Source organism: Colias croceus, chromosome 6 (genome assembly GCF_905220415.1).
Source record: "Colias croceus chromosome 6, ilColCroc2.1".
NCBI lineage: Eukaryota > Metazoa > Arthropoda > Insecta > Lepidoptera > Pieridae > Colias > Colias croceus.
The window spans coordinates 12,121,749-12,128,495 of NC_059542.1; the positions used below are offsets into that span (position 1 = coordinate 12,121,749).

Consider the following 6,747-nt stretch of genomic DNA (forward strand, 5'->3'; position numbering starts at 1 on the left):
ACTAAGCGAGTCAATATAAAGGGATCAAGGCGGGCGAGTGACACTTAGCGACGATATTAGTGATAAAGGGCTCCTGTGTAAATTAAAACATGCCTCTTTTACGTTATAAAACCCAAAGGTTATAATAAATTAATTACCACGTGATTAACAATTATGTTCATCGGTGACTCTTAACTTGTAGACACAGGTTAAATAAGTTGCAAAGTATGTATAAATTCTTCCAAATAAAATACAATATTCATAAACTGGATGCAATTTAGGATCTATATAGTGTATGTAGGTATTAAGTTCAATGTATTTGTGACTAAATACAACCTAGACAGATTGTGTCCAAAAAGGGGAGAATAAATAAAAAGACAAAATAATGCAAAAATATAATATATCTAATGAAAAACTATCTATAAACAAACTGGAACTTCGAAAGGCACAACGCTCTTTATCCTTTATATAGAAAACACTCTGTAGGTACACATGACTTGCAATGGTCGCCCTATGTTGTCGCTTAACCTAACTTAAATCTTAACTTATTATCGCAAAAACTAAACTCCCACAACTTAATTTTATTGTAACGAAAAAGTGATATATATAGTCTATCGTTTTGCACACATTGGTTACACTTACACGTAGGAACAATATAACAACATTATTTTAAAATACTGCTTTTATTCAGCGTTTCCGATATGGATAAGATTTTAACTGAAACAAAAAAAAGCACGATTAATAACAAATATTAATTTTAGATTATGACAAACTAACAATAATTTAAATCCTTGCAATGTTTTATACATGTGTAGTGATATTTCCCTGTGGTATAAATATAAAAATACTTTTAATTTGCCACCATGAATAAACAATATAAAAAACAAAGACTGGTAATAAATGGTGTAACAATAAATGAAATAAAAAATAAATGTATAGTGTAACTCACAAAGCGCTATATCTGTTCGCGGCTCGCGTGGAGCGGCGACAGCGGCGCGGGCCAGCGGCGCGGCCGGGCGGCGTGCGGCACACGCCGGCGGCCGCCGCACCGGTGCGCGGGCCTGCGCCCGGGGGCAGGGCCCAGCCTGCCTGCACACACATACCACCAAATAAAGATACAAATATAAAGATGCAAGGTAAATACAATTCGAACAACGTCACACGTCACGTCACACACGTAACACTTCATGTTCTTGTACAAATATGCTGAAGCGAAAATTAATAAACAGGGCTTCCCATATATTTATGAACGTGCCATCTGCATCGTTGCATAACCTAGATTTTATAAATTACTAGCTGTGCACCGCGGTTTTACCCACGTGGCTCCTGTTGGTCTTAGCGTGATGATTTAATGTCTTCCTCGATTAATGGGCTATCCACTGCAGGAATTTTTCAAATCGGAGCAGTAGGTACTTCCAGAGATTAGCGCGTTCAAACAACTCTTCAGCTTTATAATATTATAAGTACCTACCTAAGTATAGATTAAGTGTACCGGCAAATTTCATTTTATAAGTGGAATACAGCCTGTAGATAGACGAACCGGCGCAGCAGACACATCAAGTGGTCCAATATCAATAAAATATATGTATTATGAAAGAACGCATGCAATGGTTGACTTTCAGTAACCGCAGCATGCAGTATATGATTGCCAGTTACTAACAAAAATTAAAAACTAATTCGAAAATTATTTTTAGTTGTGCAAACGAAAAGCTAAATTACAGTATAGGTAATTAAATAAATACTGTATGGTAACATAACCGATGTACACGTCGCGTCGCCATCACAAGGTGTACAAGATGGCGGACATTGAATTAGCACGTGTTTTAACCAAAAACTGACGTTGAATTAAAATATTAATGTATTTAGGGATATGTAACAAAAAATAATTCACATCCTATGCACTCAGCCAGTCTAAAGATTAAGTAATGAGATACCTAATAGCTTTATAACTTAAGAAATAGATTTTAGGTACTCACCTCCCGGATGCAGGCCACATTCACAGGTACCCTGGCCCACTGAAAAGAAAAATTAAGATAAGTATACATTTAATGAACAAATAAGTAATGGGAGATTGTCGGGCGTATTCAGTAATTCATTAAAACTTAGTTTTTGCTAAGGAAGGTAGGTTACCTAGCCTAGCCACGTGGCTAACCTAGCCACGTGGCCACGTGGTGTAAATTTAACCAAAGTTAACACCCTTTTGAGAAATTTACTGAAATCACGTATAAGATTAGCATACAGAAAGTAATAATTACATTGTAATAGAAAAGAAGGAACCACGATTTAGAAAACCACGTGTATGAACAAACAACTCATTCCACAGACATAATGGAAGTAAAAATCCTAGTTTAAATTGCAGAAAAAGAGATTAAAATAATAAAAAAGATTATGCAAAATGCAAATGCAAAAGGGGAAATAAAGCAAAAAAGGAAAAATAGATAATACAGATAAAATGAACAGAGTTTTTACTTACGTCCTGTGACAACACCGAATGCGAATTGATTCTGTGCGCGTGCGCTTTTATACCTTATGCAGAACATTATCGTTAGGCAAAACGGTGCAATTAAATTTTTAAAATTTAATTTAATTATTTATTATTGTTTTAAGGATATATAAATCCATATGAAATTAAATTTTATTTCTGAAGCGCTTTTAAAAGAATCGTCACAGATATTTAGGTTTCTATAACATTTAATCTTACGTTTCTTTAGCTTTTAATGCATTATAAACTGAATTCACTGTTAAAATGTAGAATGTTAAGTTGGAATACAATTTTTACAAGTACCTATAACTCTATCATTTATAAAAATATTTATACAAATTACATATTCCTTTGTATTAATTACTTACATTACTAGCGGTCCGCTCCGGCTTCGCCCGTGGTACATATTTCGCAATAAAGGTAGCCTATGTTCTTTCTCAGGGTCTGAAGATTGCCTATGCCAAATTTCATCAAAATCGGTCCAGTAGATTATGCGTGAAAACCATACATACATACATACATAATTACAAACCTTTCCTCTTTATAATATTAATATAGAAATAACAAAATGCCTTTTTACTTACAAGTATTAATGATAGCGTAACTACTAATATTATTTCTTAAAATATTTTATATGAATTTACTTATAACATCATGTCAAATAATTCTACTTACCTATCAACATTTCTCCACAAAGAATGACTGTAAATAACAAAAAAAATCAGATTCACTTCATAAAAACTCATTGAAATATTAAATTAAAATAATATTAATATTTTCAACCAATCTAAACACATTTTTCACTTACGCATGTATCCATCGCGTTTATTACTATTCTACGTCTTTCTAGAATTTACGAAGTACCCACATATTTTTGATAATTTCCTTCACGTATTCTAAAAAATGAATGTCATGTTTTATATAAAAGTAAAAGGTTATTTTACGAATAAGTTTTCGTTTATGTTTCTTGTTTATGTTTCTTCGTGCTAAGGAAATTGAAATCTTTTTCGGTCTGTTATGCTGTTTAGCAAAACAGCAGAACTAAACGATTTGGATGAAGTTTGGAATGAAAATATTTGAAGGTCAAATAGGTAAAAGTATGTTAAAAAATGTTCATAAGACATAGAAATAAGGGTGATAGTATTTTCTACTGGTTTTGTCTGCAGATCAAACAACGGGACACAGCTTGTTTCAAATAAATTGAGAAGTTTATTGAATTTCATGAAATTTAATTGAAACTTTCTGCCGCTTCTGAAATATATTTTTTTTCAGAACCATTTTTCACTAAAATATTTAACTTTTGTAGTTCATCTTAAATTGTATGCAATGTAAATGTGTATTTTCACAAAATATATTATAATAAGTCATGTACGGTCTACCAAATTATTTCAAGTTATTTTTTTAGTTCTCATAAAAATCATTATATTTTTATGTTATTTTCAATTATTAAATCTGTTCTAACATGTAAATTTACAGACAATATTATTCATAATTTATAAGTAAATGTTGCAAATTGTAAATGATGGTAGGTATTCCATAGATTAGTTCCATAGATAGATACAGATAGATGGTAGATTATAGAAATCATTGATTTACTAATTATAGTAATTTAATAATTATAATTAAAATAGGTATTAACCTAATAGATGATAATTAGATTATAGGATTATATTAATGTCTTTATCCTATACATTGGCAGACGTTTTGATAAATAATGTTGGAAAGTAGGTATTACAATGATGAACAAGGTTTTAAAGATTTTAATATTTTGTTTTAACTTTTAAACATAGGTACCTATTTGCTGTTTATAAGTTAAAACACTTTGCAAAATATATATCTTTAAGTTACTATCTATTAGGTAAATAAAAGCTATATAACTATGTACTATGTATATATAAACAAATACATAGGACACAAAAATACTTATTCCATAAAATAAACAGACACTAAAGATAAGTAACAAAAGCAATTCGCTAAAGAGAAACGGCTCCAGATTCCACCATTTTGTTTTTGCTCGGTAAATTTAATCTGGCAAGCTTCCCATCTACCCACCACCCTGGGAAGTTTATATAACTGATGGAGATTCTAGTATTTTCCTAGGGGCGTGGTCTGGCAAACCACGCCCAGCCAACTGGGCAGGGCCAAGTTTTCATACGAATTGGTACAAAAAAATTCCTTCATTATTTGAAATAATGTTTAAGTGAAAACTTAGATTGGAGTCTGGAATATTCGTTTTATATGCAAATGCGAGGAATTTTTGTTATTAATATGAAAATGCTTTTGATCAAAATGTTTCAGTTTTAGTGCTATTTTCTGCTTATGGATTTCTGAAGAGTTACGATACGCGATTTATTTTTAATTTTTATTCAAAATTAAGATCTTTTGGTTTGCCTTCAATGTTCACATATCTTTTTGTTGCTTTGATCACCTCTGCAGCAGGAATTAATCTGCTGAATAATGAATATCATATAGAGTTAAATTTTCTAAGTATTCTCTGGGAAGTAAGTAGTTGACCTTTGGAAATACTGATATGGTCTAGGAAATTATTTCACTAGCAGAAAGTGACAATACCTATCCAGGAGTGACATAGGCTACCTATTTTTTCTATCCTGGTTCAACTCGGGAAAAGCCAGCGGCTGCTTAGGTGTAGGTACCTAATAATAAAAATTAAGGAATGAGGTATAACAGTTTTCCAGCTCATTATAAACCCGTAGCAAATACATATTATATTGTATTATAATCGTAGGCAGGTATGTGATGAGTAATTTTCAATTTTGAAATTTTACCTTTATGTTCATAATATAGTCACACAACTTGCCAAACAATTAGGTAGCATAGGTACAAAATATTTTCTCAACCAATTCAAATGCCTAGGTTCAAATTATCATTTCTTATAGATAATTCAAATTTAAATCATTTATTTAATACCTACCAATACATTTTACATACAGCTACATAATATAAGCAACCTTATGCAGGTATTGCAATACAATAGGTCATATTATATTTAAATGACATCATATTTAAATTTTACAATAATCAGATTAAAAATAATAATAATTATTAATTAAGAGTGTGACAGGTAGGATAATGACTCTGGTTTTGGTGAACTCTGCGCAGAATGATTGTTTATTATTCTCATCAAACTCACAATAGAATAAACAAGAACTAGAAGCATGAAAATTTTCACTCTCTTATAAAATGTTTATCATAGGAAATTTGTCTGAAATTTTAATTTTCCTGGCCCCGTCGGAATCCCATAAATAGATAATTTATTATCTAATCTAACTATACTAATATTATAAAACCGAAGAGTTTGTTTATTTGTTTGTTTGATCTCGATAATCTCGGGAACTAGGTACTGGTCCCATTTGAAAAATTATTTCGGTGCTAGATAGCTATCTAAATTTTGTCCTCCCACAAAATTCTATTTCCTGTAATAATTATGTTTTGTTTTTGAAGGTTAACTTTTTATCTGTCTTTATATCAAAATTTATCCCATTGACCACCGAGCGGCCCGATGAGACCACGACACAATATATTTTCTATTGTGTCTGTGATTCCGGGGGCTGAGGGATTTGTGAATTAACTATTTGTTATATAAGTTAATTTCGATGAGTATTGAGTATTGATACCTTATTTGGGTGATTATATTATCTATTACCATTACAATTTACAGTTACATATTATATAAATACATAACTAATACCTACTGCGTGCAATTTAGAAGTAGAAGTAGAAGTAGATTTAATACAATTTTCACTTATATTGTATTATTTCTAATAAGTAATCTATTGTTTGACCTGATATTTACTACACATGAAGTCGCGGACAGAAACCATTTATTTATTTATTTCATGTTTACAGTTTATAGTACCTACCTATGTATTAATCGGTACGCCGTAAGGTCTTTATAAAAATGAAAATTTCACTTGATGGTAATGATTGCGTAACAAATTGTACGGATTCTATGGACAAAATGTTTTTTTAAATTAACTGAATAAGTAAGAGGAAATCATCAAAAGCGTTCTATTCAAACTCCAAGGGACCAAACAAATGCTAATTTTTTAACTACTCGACATTTTTCGGTCCTGGCAGAAACAAAAAGAGGGAAACAGACGGTGGTAAACAAATGGGCACAATGCGAAAATAAATTATTAAAAAAAACTAGGTATGTGGCTTGATGTTATTAAGGTTTCACAAAATATAAATATAATATTCAGTGCTTTCTTTCTGAATATATTATCTACCAGATCTCTGTTTTTCGTAAGCTAACTATTAGATAT

At 31.1% G+C, this 6,747-nt stretch overlaps 1 long non-coding RNA gene across 1 annotated transcript; it reads right to left on the reverse strand.

The window, feature by feature from the left end:
* Positions 1-362: 362 nt before the first annotated feature.
* Positions 363-2,467, reverse strand: LOC123692842. The gene is made up of 4 exons (XR_006751605.1): positions 2,453-2,467; positions 1,956-1,994; positions 929-1,068; positions 363-696 (listed from the first exon to the last, which is right to left on the reverse strand). It is a non-coding gene; the product is annotated as an uncharacterized LOC123692842 (long non-coding RNA).
* Between the last annotated feature and the right edge of the window lie 4,280 nt (positions 2,468-6,747).